This window comes from Python bivittatus, unplaced genomic scaffold (assembly GCF_059951505.1).
Source record: "Python bivittatus isolate LINGU-HERP-01145 unplaced genomic scaffold, Pbiv_v1 ctg000270_np1212, whole genome shotgun sequence".
Taxonomy (NCBI): Eukaryota; Metazoa; Chordata; class Lepidosauria; order Squamata; family Pythonidae; genus Python; species Python bivittatus.
Genome location: NW_028277050.1, coordinates 4,399,522 through 4,415,380, shown reverse-complemented (window position 1 = coordinate 4,415,380; position 15,859 = coordinate 4,399,522).

Below are 15,859 nucleotides of genomic sequence, written 5' to 3'. Positions count from 1 at the left end.
AAAGGACCTAGGGGAATCCATCCCTCCTTTTCTAGAACAGGCCCTATTCACAATGAATAAAGGCATCACTACTGGGTGGAATCATGCCTGTAGTAGGATAGGGATCAGCAAGGGGGGAGAGCAAATTTTACTCCAGTATAGATTTTTGCCAGCTGAAGTATGGCAAGGTAGCACTTTGAAGATGCTTTGAGGAAACACAGATCGCTAAAGGCTTTCCTTTCCTCCAAAGCTATCTTGAGTGTACTTTGATAAGTAGGAATTGGGAACTTTGAATAATATCTGAAGTAAGAAATCCATCTTGTAAGAATCAGTGTAAATATAGAACATCAACACTTCATGGATGTTACATGTTCCAGTGCCTAGAGGCGGTGAAGATCTAGATGGTGAGAAACAGGCTTAAACTCAACCCTGACAAAACAGAGTGCCAGTGAATTTTTGGCTCTCCTGGTATCAGGATACTGCCGGAGGGACACTACCTACTGATGAGCTTCTGGATGTAATTCAAAGTGCTGGCGTTGAGCCACTAAGCCCTTTATGCCATAGAGCCTGGTTACTTGAGGGACTCTCTTTCTCCCATTCTGTCTGCCCACCCTGTAAGATCTGGCAGAGTTGAAATGCTTTGGATCCCATCCTTCAAACAATGTAATCTAACAGGTCCCACCAGGAAGCATGGCTTCTCTGTTGTGGCATCTCCCCTCTGGACTGGGATCCCCCCCCCCCACGGAAATTTGTGTCGCCCAACCTGTCATTCTTTAAGTGAGTCTTGGGGAAATGTCTCTTCCCCCAGGCCCTGGGATGAGGTGTTGTATGGTTGAATCTTGTCTTTTTGGTTCAGGTTATTTTTATTCTGGGTTGGCCATCTTATTGGGTTTTCTTTATTGGTTGTTTTTATTGTAAGCTGCCTGGAATGGTCAATGGGTGGCTCTATACATTGGATTAAGAAACAAACAAGCACTTACACAAAAACCATTTTCTACCTCTCCAGGGACAATAAAATGGTGTCCTATCATATCTGGGATTGGTCTGAGGACTTCAGATGAATCAGACTGTTTGGTCAACTATAGAACTTTTTGCCCTTGTTTTTGCCTAATTTTCGTCTAAAGAGATCTGCATCTCCTTCATCATCTTAAGGGCTGTTGTAAGACATATTCTTGGCATCTGATTGATGAAATCACTTGGATGCTCTCTAAGTTACCTGAGTTTTTACCATTTGTTTTGAAATCTGTTCTGTATGTCATCTTGACTTGCTCACAATTAGGTGGCTGAAAAAATTGAATAAAATAAAATAAAATGAAAATATCCATATTTAAATCAAATAACCTGGAAGGCAGAAGGCTTTGGAGCAGCCTTCTTAGGATTATCCAATTAGAAAGGGATATTACATTTTTGTTTCCTTTTTCCTTTTTATTATATATTTTATCTCTAGACTGCTTAGGTCTGGCTGTGCTTTTTCCCAATGGATGGACAGTCAGTCAGTCAGTCAGTCAGTCAGTCAGTCAGTCAGTCAGTCAGTCAGTCACTCCTTCCTTCCTTCCTTCCTTCCTTCCTTCCTTCCTTCCTTCCTTCCTTCCTTCCTTCCTTCCAACGATGTTCTCTAACAGACATTGATGGGTTGTTCAAATGACAATTACATTAGTAATTGTTACTGTTTCAAACTGGTTTTCTCATTCATCCTTTTTAAATGTGTATATATGAATATTGTATTTTTAATATTTCCTATGGACATATAAAAATCTTTGAATCTGTATGACTTTTAAAGCTGTGAAATAATATGTGAGGTTTCTAGGTACTCCTAACAGGAGAAAATATATTCTTACTGAATTTAAGAGGACTGAGGCCAACACTGCATTTTTACAAGAAATACAATGATTTGGAAGAGGACAGAATAAGAATTAGGGTTAGAATAAGTATTAACTAATAGTAAAGAAGGGTTTAAGTTGGTGATTTTACAAAAAGGAAGACAGGGATTGCCATTCTAATATATCATGGTGCTTTATTTTCTCTTCTCTAAGCGATAACAGAATTTTGTCCAAATAGTGATTCTGTCATTGGAAAAAATAAATTGCTTTAATACTTGTATCACGTCACAAATTCCTGGTGTATTTAAGCCATTTCACAACAGTGACAAAAGGCCACTGAGCTGAGCGTCAAACATTTTGTTCAGTCAAGATGAAAGAGAAGTCTTGCAATATTTGCCACTACGTGAATGAATGTCATTTGCAGGACTCGATGCAAGCCCAGCGCACTTCCAGGACCCACAGCCTGGAAGATGTGGAGACCGTTCCCAATCAGGCAAGGTACTGCTGTCAGCTGAGGGATTCTGAAGCCCCCAAGAAGAGGGCTGTAGTACTGTCTTGAATAAATTAGGCTACGAGTAATGCCTGCAGAGGGGAGGGATAGACTTCTATGGGATGCACGCATAAAGGTCCAGGCCCGGGACGCAAGTCTCATTTCGGAGAGGTGCCCTATTTTTGGCTGTAGAATCATTGACGAACTGCTACCCTTCCCTAGAGCTCACGGCAGAAAGACATGGGGTCTTTTCCACTAATTTATTTAAAACAGCGTTTGGTGGAAGCCTTGAAATATGGTGGCTATTGCGGATAGAAACACTTCTCTTGTCTCTTCTCACAGTAGAGTGAAGGACTTCCAGGGAACTGGTGTGCTGTGGGTGTGAGACAAAATGTCACCTGACCAGTGGATGGCAAAGAGACCTGTCCAGGGAACAGAGGGGCCCTTGGCTGGATCCTGCACAGTTCTATCTGAGCTTTACTCCTCTGTCCTCCTCCAGAACATTAGTTAGAGATAACTCCCTTTCCACAAACTGACCCTTTATCTAGGTCTAATCATCCTGTATCTCTCTGCTCAACAGCAAATCCCCAGAAAAAAGGTCCGCTAGAACCTGGGACTGGACCTGGGACTGGACCGAGACAGCCTCCTTCCAGATATGTTGTATAAAGTGTGACACCCAGGGTTCAACTGAAGGCTTCCCCAGAGACGGACCTATTCCTGGAACCTCCAGTTCAGCCCTCACCTGGAGGAATTGGCCTTTCGGCATCCCCTTCCATTTCCTCTTTCTTTCTCCCTTGCACATGCAGGAAGAGCTGGATAAACTCTTCCGCCTGGCCTCTACCCCCTCCCTTGGAGAGAGCCAGGTCCTTCCCTCCATAGATGTCGTGGCCCAGAAGAACCTGGAACTGGCCACGTACCGCCTCTTAGAGCTCCCGTGGAGGTAGGCAGGGGTGTAGCTTCTTCCTCCCTTGAATTCCAGGCCGACCCTTCCATATTTCTCCCTGTGCACCTGGGATGGACAGAAGGGTCTAACGTGGTCTCCTCCTGATTTTCTTTCCAGCACCTACGGTGAGCTGCTATGGGCCATGGTCGCCTCGCCGTACTGCAGTGGAGATGTGGTCCTGTCCCTCCTCCTGGCCAAGGTGAAGGAGATCCCTTGGCCACATCAAGGAGGAGAGGAAGAGTCCAGCCATCCTCTCCCTGCAGTGACGGTAGGGGTACAGCTCAAAAGGAGGTGGTCTTCTTGTACGTGCAGACTTCAACCTCTCCCTCATGGGGTCAGCTGTGTCTGTGGGCTCCCCACAGGCCAATGTGAAGGCACTTCTTGAATCCAGTTGAGAAGGAGCTTGGGAAGGAAAGTTTGGGTGGTGAGGTTGGCAGAGAGAGCGATTCTACCAAGAGGCAGGGTTGGCTCCATTAGCCAACTTGCCTTAGGAGCTCTCTTGGTGAGGCAGACTCTCCTTCTCTCCTCAGGCCAGAGTGATAAGGCTCATAGGGAGGATCATCCGGTCCGGGGAGCGTTCTGTGGTGCTGGAGGCTTGGTTCCCTGAAATTCTGCTCTGCCTGGTGGATGTCATTATCAAAAGCGCCAGGCAGCAGAATACATCGGCCCATGAAGGGGACCTTTGGCCTCTAGAGTAAGCAATTGCACTGGGAAGGAGAAACCTCCTTCTCCTTCTTGGGCTTCTGAGTCCCTCCTCCACTTCCCTTCGCATGTCCAAGCAGCATTTCTGGTACGGCAGTGACTCTGTGGCCCTGCAAGACCTCCCCTCAGACAATGCATGGCATTGCATAGCCCCCCATTCCAGGAAAAAAGCTCACGCAAACAGTACTCCTAGCTTAGGCGCCTGGCTTTTCACGTGAGGTCTGTCCATAAGCTTTAAGGAAACGGAAGAAAATGGAATCTCTGGCCTTCTTGAGGTTTCCAAATGCTGTTGGGGTGGGGTGGAAGGAGTGGTGGCTGACTGCAAGGAAGAAAGTTTCCCCTAGAGCTACCTCCCCTATTTGCTGTTTTTGTGGCATTCCAGGGAAAGGAGGGAGAGAACCTGGGGAGCGAAGCTTCCCTGTGGGCATAGCACAAATCATTTCTTCTGCCCTTAGACTGTGGGATCGTGCCTTGGTGACTCTGGCCTTCTTTCCTCTGCAGGATGACAGTTGACATCATCCAGGTGCTGCTGGCCAAGGTGGCACACCTGTTCCTGGATGAGACCAGCAAGGAGATGTTGTGCCACCCCAGCTGCTGCCTCCATGGCATGGCCATCTTGTGACGTAAGTCAGAGGGCAAAGGGCCCGTTTTCTCCCCAAAGAGAACCTTTCTTCTGCTCTTCAAGCCCAACCTGGCCTGTCCATCTGATGGTTATTTCTCAAAAGAGACTTGGTGCATTGCAGGGACCTCATCAAGACCTCCTCCTCTGCCACGTGCAGCCTCCAGAGACATCTGGCTTCTGTCCTGGAGAAGGAAGAGGCAAAGGAGCATTCAGCTGCACCGGTGGCCTTCTTTGTTAAGATAGGAAAATCCTCACTTTATTCTGTAGGATGCTGAGCCAAGGAGGCAATGGAAGTGGCCTGACAGGGGTGATGCATAGGAGAAAGTTAAAACTTGAATGGGGCTTTAATTCCCATTGAGAGGGTTCAAGCTGCAAAAGTGATCCCTCTTGCTTTCCCCACAGCTAAAGGAGAGCCATGTTTCTGCTGCTCCAAAGAGCGAGGCGGAAGCATCTTCCCTGGGGACCTTTTGGGCACCTTCTACCCAATGAAGCTGACTCCTTCTCTTTTCTTCTCCAGCCATTCACGGGCCTTCTACTTCTCTGCTCTCTTTCAGCGGCTGACTAATGACAAGAGCCAAGCCCCTGTGGAGAAGATATGGAAGCTCCTAATGGCTTGGCTGGAACAGCCTAGCCTGTCCGTTCGCCAGCTGACCAAGATGGGTCTTCTCCATCTGTGCAGTTGCCACGTGTAGCCTCCAGAGACATCTGGCTCCTGTCTTGGAGAAGGAAGAGGCAAAGGAGCATTCAGCTGCAGCCGTGGACTTCTGGTAGGAAAATCCCCACTTTATTCTGTAGGATTCTGAGCCAAGGGGGCAATGGGAGTCGCCTGACAAGGGTGATGCGGAGGAGAAAGCCACAGTCGACCCCGGCCACCTTTAGGTTCCACTGAGAAGGATTAAGCTGCAAAAGTGATCTCTCTTGCTTTCCCTGCAGCTAAAGGAGAGGCTAGAGGCATGTTCCTGCTTCTTCAAAGAGCAAGGGGAAGCATTTTTCCTGGCGTACTTTTGGGCACTTTCTCCACAGTGAAGCTGACTCCTTCTCTTTCCTCGTCCAGCCACTGACGGGCCTTCTACTTCTCTGCTCTCTTTCAGCTGCTGACTAACAACAAGAGCCAAGCCCCCGTGGAGAAGACCTGGAAGCTCCTAATGGCTTGGCTGGAACACCCCAGCCTGACCGTTCGCCAGCTGAGTAGGAAGGGTCTTCTCCATCTGTGTGAGAACTACAAGGTGGTAAGTGGCCCTTGCCCACAGGGTATAGGCAAATGCGGAGCTTCTCTACTGCAGGAGGGGATCTAACCCCTCTACTCTAGGCAAGATCCAGTCCAAGACTTTTTCCCTCCGTGTCATGTACTTCTCAGGGAAATGAGTTGGTGAGATAGATGGAAAGACAGATCATAAGGAAAAGAGCCCTCTGTTCTGACATTTCTTGGACAGGGTGGGGACCGCCACAAGCAACTGCTGTGCTCCTCCTCCTTACACCACTCTCAATTTGAGGAGGAGACCCATCCCATGAGGCCCTGGTGCTGAAAGTGTCATCTTTCCCCCAATCTTCTTCAGTTCATTGGATGCTACACAAGCAGGTGGGGAGGTGGTGTATCTTCCTTTTACTCAGTCTTGGGACGGTGACGGCTTGCTGCTGTCACATTCCCTCTTCAGTTTGGTCTTGCTCATTTAAGAAGACATTGCTAGCTAAGATCCCCAGCGGTGATCAGAAAAGGGCAGGGTTGTCATCTGTCTTTCACTGGGGGAAAGTCTTTCAGATCTCCCATTTTCTCTGCAGATTATGAGCCCCGAGGAGCAATGCCAGGCAGTCCCGAGTGGGCTCGGCAGTTCCAGCCCTGCCATCACCTTGGAGTTCTTGGGCTTGGCGGACAAGCTCGGGCTCCAGACAGTGGAGGATGTCTGGATACCCCTGAATGCCTCCTTGGCTGCCCAGTACCGCCCGCTCCTCCACCACGTGAGTCCTCAGCTTCTCCTTCCTTGGGAGGGGAGGAGAAAGTCAATGGAAACCTTAACTGCCAGGCTACAGGAGACCCTTTTCCTTTTCCTTGCTCCTTTGTAGGAGGTGGCAATTATCCAATGGGCAGCCCTGAAACAGATCTGGCCTCTTCAGCAGCACTGGAAAGATCTCGAGAGGACAACCACCATCCACACCCTCGTTGCAGTGCTGATGCACGTGGAAGATGTTGAGGAGAAGGTGGCAGAGGTGAGGGCCCAGCTCACTTGGGAAAGGAGGGCTGCACCTTGGCTACTTGACTCACTCAAAGAAAAGAAGAACGGAATCAGCTTTTTTCTTTTTTTCTTTTGCAGGCAGCAAAGGATACTCTGCGGTACCTGGCTGAAGCTCTCCACTGGTACCTCAGGGGCACTCTCCTGGCGAGGGGGACGTACAGCCCGCACGAGCTACTCCATCAGATCGCCAAGCGCCTGGTAGGACCCCTTCTCTGGCTTCCATTCCCCTCTAGGGGTGAGAGACAGGGATGGTGAATGGGCCACTTGGGGATCTCCCACCTGTCTTTCTGCCTCTTCTCCTAGATCCAATTCCCTATGTCAAAGGAGCAGTTGGAGCTGGAAGTGTTCACCTGCCTTTCATACTGTAAGAGCAAGCAGGCTTCAGTGAGGAGAACAGCTGCTATGTTCATTGGTAACGGAGCTTCTTGTTTCCCCTGGGATGAAACCCGCAGGCCATTCTGGGATTATGGCTGCATTCAGTTGAGAAGTCACTGTTGAAAGGGTCAGTGATGTGTTTTTCTCCATTCCTTTCCTCTTTAGGTCACATGCTGCACCTGAATGGCAGCCTCTTCACTGGCAGGATGCTTACCATCTACCTTGCTTGTAAGCAATGCCTGTGCAAAGGCAAAAGAGGAACGGCTTTGGGTTAGCAGTGTACAGAAGGAAGGGAGGGAGGGAGGGAGGGAGGGAGGGAGGAAGGAAGGAAGGAAGGAAGGAAGGAAGGAAGGAAGGAAGGAAGGAAGGAAGGAAGGAAGGAAGGAAGGAAGGAAGGAAGGAGTTATGCAGGATGCATTTTGAAGTGCTGATCTAATGTTGATCTTTGCAGATGTGGATAAGTTGCTTGGGGACCAGGACCCTGCAGTTAGGCGAGTCACCTGTCAGATGAAAGGTTTGGTGAAAAAAGCCTTCTCCCTCCATGCTCCAAACGGACTGGTGGCTGCCCTCCGGCGCTTGGTGGCAGGCTGTAGACGGCAACGATACCCCCCTGAGTATGAAGGCCTTTCCGCCTGATGGACCACTGAGGGAAGCTGGGCAAGAACTGGAGGCAAATGGAGGGAAAGGAGGGGAAGCAGTTCTGACATTTCTGGGAGAGGAAAGAGACTGCCAGGAGCAATTGTCTTGGTCCTCTTGTATGCGCAGATTTCAACCTCTCCCTCATGGTCTCACCTGTGTCTGTGGTCTCCCCACAGGCAAACGAGACAGCCTTTCTTGAATCTTGCTGAGAAGGAGTTTGGGAAGGAAGGCCCTTTGGGTGGTGAAGGCTGGCAGAGAGGGATTCTACCAGAGTTGGCTCTGTTAGCCAACTTTCCTTTGCAGCTCTATTGGTGAGGCAGACTCTCTTTTTCTCCTCAGGCCAGAGCGATAAGGCTCATTGGGAGGATCGTCTGGTCCAGGGAGTGCCCCATGGTGCTGGAAGCTTGGTTCCCTGAAGTTCTGTTCAGCCTGCTGGAGTCCATCATCAAAGGCGCCAGGCAACAGAATAGATCAACCCATGGAGGGACCCATGTGCCTCTAGAATAAGCAGTGGCAATGGGAAAAAGAAACCTGCTTCTGAGTTCCTCCTCCTTTTCCCTTCGCATGTCCAAGCAGCATTTCTGGTATGGCAGTGCCTCTGTGGCCCCACAAGACCTCTCCTCAGACAGGCCAGGGAAAAGCCCAGCCTGGCCTATCCATCTGATGGGTTTTTCTCAAAAGAGCCTTGGTGTGTTGCAAGGCCCTTATTGAGACCTCTTCCTCTGCCATGTGCGGCCTACTGAGACATCTGGGCTCTGTCTTGGAGAAAGAAGAGGCAAAGGAGCATTCAGTTGCAGCCGTGGCCTTCTTTGTTCAGGTAGGAAAATCCCCACCTTATTCTGTAGGATTCTGAGCCAAGGGGGTAATGGGGGTTGCTGACAGGGGTGATGCGGAGGAGAAAGCCAGAGTCGACCGCGGCCACCTTTAGGTCCCACTGAGAAGGATTACGCTCCCAAAGCGATCTCTCTTGCTTTCCCTGCAGCTAAAGGAGAGTCTAGAGGCATGTTCCTGCTTCTCCAAAGAGCAAGGGGAAGCATTTTTCCTGGCATACTTTTGGGTACCTTCTCCCCAGTGAAGCTGACTCCTTCTCTTTCCTCGTCCAGCCACTGACAGGCCTTCTACTTCTCTGCTCTCTTTCAGCTGCTGACTAACAACAAGAGCCAGGCCCCCGTGGAGAAGACCTGGAAGCTCCTGATGGCTTGGCTGGAACACCCCAGCCTGACTGTTCACCAGCTGAGCAGGAAGGGTCTTCTCCATCTGTGCAAGAACTACAAGGTGGTAAGTGGCCCTTGCCCACAGGGCATAGACAAATGCAGAGCTTCTCTACCCCAGGAGGGGATCTAACCCCTCTAGTCTAGGCAAGATCCAGTCCAAGACTTTTTTCCCTCCGTGTCATGCACTTCTCAGGGAAATGAATTGGTGAGATAGATGGAAAGACAGATCATAAGGAAAATAGCCCTCTGTTCTGACATTTCTGGGACAGGGTGGGGACCGCCACGAGCAACTGCTGTGCTCCTCCTCCTCCTTACACCACTCTCAATTTGAGGAGGAGACCCGTCCCATGAGGTCCTGGTGCTGAAAGTGTCATCTTTCCCCCAATCTTCTTCAGTTCATTGGAAGCTGCCCAAGCAGGTGGGGAGGTGTCATATTTTCCTTTTACTCAGTACTGGGATGATGACGGCTTGCTGCTGTCACATTCCCTCTTCAGTTTGGTCTTGCTCAGTTAAGAACAGATTGCTAGCTACGATCCCCAGCGGTGATCAGAAAAGGGCAGGGTTGTCATCTGTCTTTCACTGGGGGAAAGTCTTTCAGATCTCCCATTTTCTCTGCAGATTATGAGCCCCGAGGAGCTCTGCCAGGCAGTCCTCAGTGGGCTCGGCAGTTCCAGCCCTGCCATCACCTTGGAGTTCTTGGGCTTGGCGGACCAGCTCGGCCTCCAGGCAGTGGAGGATGTCTGGACACCCCTGAATGCCTCCGTGGCTGCCCAGTACCACTCGCTCTTCTACCACGTGAGTCCTCAGCTTCTCCTTCCTTGGGAGGGGAGGAGAAAGTCAATGGAAACCTTAACTGCCAGGCTACAGGAGACCCTTTTCCTTTTCCTTGCTCCTTTGTAGGAGGCGGCAATTATCCGATGGGCAGCCATGAAACAGATGTGGCCTCTTCAGCAGCACTGGAAAGATCTCGAGGGGACAACCACCATCCACACCCTCGTTGCAGTGCTGATGCACGTGGAAGATGTTGAGGAGAAAGTGGCAGAGGTGAGGGCCCGGCTCACTTGGGAAAGGAGGGCTGCACCTTGGCTACTTGACTCACTCAAAGAAAAGAAGAACGGAATCAGCTTTTTTCTCTTTTTTTCTTTTGCAGGCAGCAAAGGATATTCTGCGGTACCTGGCTGAAGCTCTCCACTGGCACCTCAGGGGCACCCTCCTGGCGAGGGGGACGTACAGCCCGCAGGAGCTCCTCCATCAGATCGCCAAGCGCCTGGTAGGAGCTCTTCTCTGGCTTCCATTCCCCTCTAGGGGTGAGAGGCAGGGGTGGCGTATGGACCACTTGGGGATCTCCCACCTGTCTTTCTGCCTCTTTTCCTAGATTCGGTTCCCCATGTCAGAGGGGCAGTTGGAGCTGGAAGTGTTCACCTGCCTTTTGTACTGTAAGAGCAAGCAGGCTTCAGTGAGGAGAACAGCTGCTATGTTCATTGGTAACGGAGCTTCTTGTTTCCTCTGGGATGAAAGCCACAGGCCATTCTGGGTTTACGGCTGCATTTGGTTGAGAAGTCAGCTTTCAAAGGGTTGGTGGTGTGTTTTTCTCCCTCCTTTCCTCTATAGGTCACCTGCTTCATCAGAACGGCAGCCTCCTCACTGGAGGGATGGTTCCCATCTACCTTGCTTGTAAGCAATGCCTGCAGAAAGTGAAAAGAGGAACAGCTTTGGGTTAGCAGTGTAGAGAAGGAAGGAAGGAAGGAAGGAAGGAAGGAAGGAAGGAAGGAAGGAAGGAAGGAAGGAAGGAAGGAAGGAAGGAAGGAAGGAAGGAAGGAAGGTGTTATATGCAGGATGCATTTTGAAACTCTGGTCTAATGTTTATTTTTGCAGATGTGCACAGGTTGCTTGGGGAGCAGGACCCTGCAGTCAGGCGAGTCGCCTATCTTATGAAAGGTTTCGTGGAAAAAGCCTTCTCCCTCCGGGCGGGCTGGTGGCTGCCCTCCGGCACTTGGTGGCAGGCTTAAGGCAGCAACGATACCCCCCTGAGTATGAAGGCCTTTCCACCTGCTGGACTGGTGAGGGAAGCTGGGCAACACGTGCCTCAGGTGTAGGATGGAGGCTAATGGAGGGGAAGCAGGGGAAGAGGGCCAGGAGTTTCCTCTGATGGGAGGGGACTCGCCATGGCCTGAGTCACTTTGTTCAGGTGGGGGCCGAAAGCAGAGGACCTTCCCAGAAAGGGAGGAATGTCCACTGATGGGCTTCCTACCAGCTAAGGTTGAAGCCAGGCTTGTGAGCAGAGAAACCGATTGCCTGATCTCTCTTTTTCAGGAATTCCAGCTCTTCCTCGCGCAGCAGAGAACATCTTGCAGCACCGCAGAGAAAGACCGCTAGGGTGCCATACCATCCCCTTGCTACGGATAAAAGTCAGTCGCCGGTTGACGGGGTTGGGAAGGAATTTCACCCATAATGTGCCGTGAGTCTCGGCCCGTGGGGTTTTTGCCTTCCCGTAGCAACGTTTGCCGTAGGTTGGCTCTTTACCTGTTAAAATAGTTCAATAAATAGTGAAATGGTACTTTTAACAGTGTTTGCTCCATTCTGTTTCTTCATCGGTCTGCCTCTGAACAAAGAACAAAAATGTTGTGAAAATCAGCAAGAACATTGGTGTTAAAATACTGCTAAGAGTGAAGAAGGAAGAGAAATCAGTGCTGCTCTCTACGTCAGTCCATTGGGAGGCAGGTCTGGAGCTGAGGAGCAAATCCACCCGCATTGGGAAGTAAGTCCTATTCCTCCCTTCCCAGGGGAGAGGATGGATTGCGCAGGTCCATATCAGAAGACCCTGGCATCACTTCCTCTAGCCCTGCACACACGGAGCCCTTCCTCCCTCTCTCACCTTCAAGCACCTTTCATTCCTGCCTGTTGTTGGGACGGTTCGGAAAGGAGAGGGGGACAGGCCAGAGCCGGCAAAGGACTGGAGACCCCACGCACCAGGCTCTGAGTCATGGAGAAGAGAGGGCGGCAGCTTTTGTCCTCTGCCTGAAAGAACGACATCCTTTTGAATGCTCCTGTCTGATACGGCAGCAGTGCTGCATTCCCCAGCATCCAGAGAAAGAAAAGTGGGTCCTACCTAATTAACATCTCCCAGCAAAAGAACAGCAGCTTTCTGGCATTAGGCCTCCCTAATGCCAGAAAGTTGCTCACAAGAAAAGCTGGAGCAACAGACTTTTGAGCACGGAGGGAGGGAGGGAGTGGTTAAGACTGAACACTTTTTTAAAACCTTAGCTCTGTTGTAACACAGAAAGCAGTCCAAAGAATCTCAGAAGAAGGGTCCTTTTCATGTCTTACAGAATTTATTCTGATCAAGCCTACTCCCAAACTTCCAGGAACAGAGATGTTCTAAGTAGCAATTTTCCTCCCTTTGGGGCATCATATATATTTGGGGGGACATACGTATATATTTTTTTCTTTTCTCCTGGTTTGGGATTGTGTGAGAGGGTTGTCTCTCAATCGATCAGTCCACAGTTTTTAATCTTTTCCCAGCGTTGAGTCCCCCTCCCTCCACCTTTCTGGAAGTCTTCGATTCTTATTTCCTTGTGGGCTCCACAAATTCACTTCTTTTCCCACCAACTCCTACTACTCTGCATCAAGTTTCTTTATCTCCAAACTCTCCTGCCTTCTTCCTGTTACATTCCTTGTCATAGGATCTATTCAACTATCTGGCGGTAACATTGTGGAGTGGTTCAAGTTTCCAAACTCTCTTTTTGCATAGCTAGTTTAGACACGCTGACCAGCTTGACTCATCTCCACACTTTCAATCATTGTAGATTTTTAAAAGTACGATGTAGGAAAAGATACTAGAAGTTCTTAAGTAAATAGACAGGGCAGAAGTTCAATTAAAGGATCAATGGACTAATCATCTGCTCCTGGTTATTTTTTGAAAATGACCGCCTCACAGAGTACATATGTTGCATGTGGAAATTCCTGTGTACAAATCTGAACATCTCCATTTCAAAAAAAAGGATCTCTGGTGCAACGTTAGGCAAGTTCTTCCAGAGCTCCAAAACTTGGCTCATTGATTCCTTTTAATGCACAGAATGGTGGGGAAGAGATTCTAAAAAACAAGAAATGGGAGTGCTATTCTATAATTGGACCGTCAGGGTTGTTTCTGTGGCTCTTCACTCCTGGTGCTTTATCTGGCAGAAGGCAAAGTTAGCCCAGGAGGTGATAGGGAACCTCTTCAGGAGTCAGAAAGAAGGAAGCATCTTTACCAGGTTGCCTGATGATGCCCCCTAGGGCAGCCATTTGGGGAATGAGAAACATCCTGCTCTGGCAGCCATCTTGCAAGCGTGCCTGTCACGTGCTCTCAGAACAATGGATTCCCTCTTTTAGCTTAGCATGCACTAGCATGTGCACTAGCATCTCCTACTGCAGACTGCGAGAATTATTCGGAATAAGAGCTGAAGCAGAATTGCTGAAGGAAAGAGATGAGCTTTCCAAGGAAGTATAGTAAATTCATCTAAGCATTACGATCAGTCAAGATAGGTTTCTGAACAAAGCCTGACCCAGCACCCTGAACTTATGATTTATGGTTTTGATGATTAGACAGAAGAGATGAGAGAAAGAAGAGAGCTGTGTTGCAACCACAGAGTAAGAGATAAATTTATAATTGCACTTAGAAGTGCTGTAAAGAAGATCAGAAGCTATTTCTTCGTATCGTTTTTCTTTCTTTTCTATTTTTCTTCTACTTTTTTCCTTTCTTGCACTTTTAGCTTTCTCTCTGATTTCTTTCTTCTTTTCTTTTTCTCACTTTATATTAATTCCTACTAGTTTTTATCTACTTTTAAAAAAATCTTTAATAAAATTATACCAAAAAAAAAAAAAGCACTACTTCCACTAGAACCCAGAGGGCGGAAGGGATAGAAAGAGCTTTCTGTCCCTCCTACTATCTGTAGTAATCTATGGCCTCCAAAGATCCCTTTTCCTGCATTTTGCCTGAGCAATTTTAAGCTGCCTTCTGCCAACCGCCTTGCAAACACTGGGCTGACCCTCCCTCCGTCCCTCTCTCCTTCCTTTTCCTGTTTTACTCTCTTTGGGCCCACTATTACTGCACAAATAAAGTATTTCTTTAAAACATAGCAGCAATGTTTTTGCTTTCTGCTTCTCTTTGCAGGATTCTTGTCAGATAGAGTTGGTGGGCCTCCCAGATGCATAGTTTCTAGCTTGTGGAAAATGTAATCAAGGCATTGTCTCACCTGATTCTGTGTGGATCTGACCTTGCCACGAATATCGAATTAGCTAACCTGCAAAAGCTGCAGCAGAAAGGCAGGCAGCCCGGATCAGGGAACTAGAAGCACCTTATGCAGGCCTGTAGAAGCAGAGGTGGAAAGCTGCCTGTCAGAGGTGGCTCCCTCATTCATGGTGCCATACAAGGTTTGGAAAGAGGTTTGGTGCTCCTTCAGATCCCTCCGGTTCACAGCTTTAATGTGGAAATGGGCTGTGTTTTTCTGCCTCAAGAAACCCACGTGCGTCTTTCATGCCTGCAAATTGATAAAAATTTGGGTTGGGAGGAGTTTCAGCTCCAGTACAGTCGCCTGAAGACTGGTGTAGGCGATCCTTGGGGCCGGAGACACGTGTTCAGGATTGAAAGAACATGTTGGGTACATTCCCAAAATGAAGGCCATGGGAAACTTGCCCATTCACTCGGTGTAGCATAGGAATCCCTCAGGCTCGCTTACCAGTAGATGAATGACCCCGCATAGTTCCCAGGATTGCTTTTATAGCCGCTGTGGGAACTCTGAAGAGCGCACAGACGCTGTGGGAAATTGATAGGCCACTACTGGTTGGTATTTGGATTGCTAGCAGGCCAGCTTCCTATGATTTGATGACAGGCATCTATGTCTCTGAAAAGGAGGCAGGTGGGGCCTTGATTCGGGTTCGAAACAGCCAGCAAAAAAAAGGGAAACTCTCCTCTGAGGGGACAGGACTTGAACCTGCTAAGCGGTGGGCAGCAGATCCCAGGCCGTGCTGGCCCGAAGGGGAAAGGAAGGTCAAAGTGCCCAAGAGGCCCAGGAGAGAAGCAAGGCGGCATCTCTGGCCCCTCTCTGTCCTTTGCGCCACACGTGATTGTGCTTTTGCGCTGCTCACAAACAGACAGCTTCCCACACGAAAGGCAGAGGCCAAAGCCACCAAGAGAAACCACTCCTGGGCCAGAGAGAGCCGCCATCCTTGTGTGGGCTCAAAAAGTGGCCGTTGGGGATGTTTCCCCGGTTGCCAAGGGAACGTGGTTCCGAGCCCCCCTGCAAAGGTGGGGCCCGGGCTGCTCCCTGTCTTTCTGGACTTGCCTGCTGGCTGGCGGACGCTCCTCTGGGCGCCTCCTGCTGGTGGGCTGTCTTCGTGCCGTCTAGCTCTTTTGTAGCTTTTCTGCAGGGCGATCGAGCCTCTGCTATGGCGGTACGAACAATGTTCAGAGTAAGTGTGGTCCTCTCGCCTCCAAGTAACCGGGGGCGGGGAGGAGAAAGTCACGGGCCCCGATTCTCAGTTCTCTCTCCCTGACTCAGGTCCCTTTCTCTGCTTCCCTCTCCTCACAGAACATCTTGAAGAGCCGCCCATGTTCCTGCTTGGTGGGCAGCATGGTGGAAGAGCCTCCTGTGCCACCTGCCAGGTACCAAGGTCTTCTCCCAACCCCTGAACATGGTGGGGTGCCAGTGAAAGGTGGCAACAGTCTGTAGGACACCCCCCTCCAGGCTGCTTCCTGTCCACAAGGGGCTTGCAGGGGAAAAAAGACGCCAGGCGGACTGGCTGGTGTTGGAAAGGGGAGCCTGAAGTAGATGGATGTTCTTCCACATCTCCCCTTCTTCCCACG